The sequence below is a fragment of the Tenrec ecaudatus genome, unplaced genomic scaffold (genome assembly GCF_050624435.1).
Source record: "Tenrec ecaudatus isolate mTenEca1 unplaced genomic scaffold, mTenEca1.hap1 Scaffold_214, whole genome shotgun sequence".
NCBI classification, from domain to species: domain Eukaryota; kingdom Metazoa; phylum Chordata; class Mammalia; order Afrosoricida; family Tenrecidae; genus Tenrec; species Tenrec ecaudatus.
In genome coordinates this window covers 72,904-74,182 of record NW_027458382.1, presented here as the reverse complement: position 1 = coordinate 74,182, position 1,279 = coordinate 72,904, and positions in this window count along the sequence as shown.

Below are 1,279 nucleotides of genomic sequence, written 5' to 3'. Positions count from 1 at the left end.
TTACACATTTGCGAGATTGGGAATAATATTGCAAGGGACATCTGTGTATTTGTATCTATTTATGCTCTTGCTTTTAATTTCTTATATCCTTCATTTCCTTTTCTTTCCTTGTTAGACCCAGTATGATCACCTTCTGCCCATCCTCTAGCCTCTACTTTGTGTCTGATGTACCATGTTCTCACCAGGAGCCTTAACACCAAGATTCTGAGCCCTGACTGAGCAGTCTGATCATCCAGGGAATTGAATATTCTGGAGCACGCAGAGGATGAAGTTATAAAAACTTCTTAGGCATAACCAAACAACTGGAGAGAGTACTTTACTGGGCTTGGGGGCTGAGGATTATAGTTATAAGGGACGCCAAGGTCAATTGTCATAACCTAGACTATAAAGACAATGGTCGACATCCACGCTGCTGAGTAGCAGCCGGATCTTAGAAGCACACAAGTGGCCATCTAGGGGACAAGTATTGTCACTCTCACTCTGGAGGAAAGAAGAGTGGTGAATGGACCACATGAACATTAGACTTCATGACTCTGAGCACAGAATAACTAGATGATTTCCAACTATCAATTCCAACTTCTTTGAAAGGGCTCACATCAAAAGGTCCTAGAAGGTGAATCAAAATTCACAGTCATAAAAGAGACCAGGTTTATTGGCTGGATAGGGACTAACGGAACCTCTGAAACTATGGTCCTTATTCACTAAGTCTGAAAATGAACCCATACCTGCGGCTCAATATTCAGCCAAAGAATAGATCGGTCTATAATGGGAGCAATAACACAACCTTAAAATAGCAAACCATTTAATCTCAAAAGGGCAGTATTAATCCAAGGATCAAGTTCAGAAGGGTAGGAAGGGAGGAGGAATGGAAATAGAAGACACAAGTAGGAAGTGGAATAAGTGATATTATATTGTGAAGATTGCAATAAGTGGCACAAAACACAATGTGTATGAATTGTTGAATAGAAAACTGATGATCTTGGTAAATCTTCACCCAATTCACAATAAAAACTTAAGAGAGAGAAAAAAAATCCAAGCACCTAGACTGAATTCCAGGCCAATCAAATTAGACTCAGTGGAGATGGGACAAAGATGTCTTTTGGAAAGCTCTCTGGCGAGTCCAATGAGCACACTAGGCTGATACCCACCATCCGGAAACTATGGGGTAGCTGCTTCTCCAGTAATGCCTCAGGGGAGTGCTTGGGTCTGTCAAAGAATGTGGGATGCAGAAGGGGCAAAGGTCATCAAACCTCACCCACAGCTTTACACTGGGGAGCTG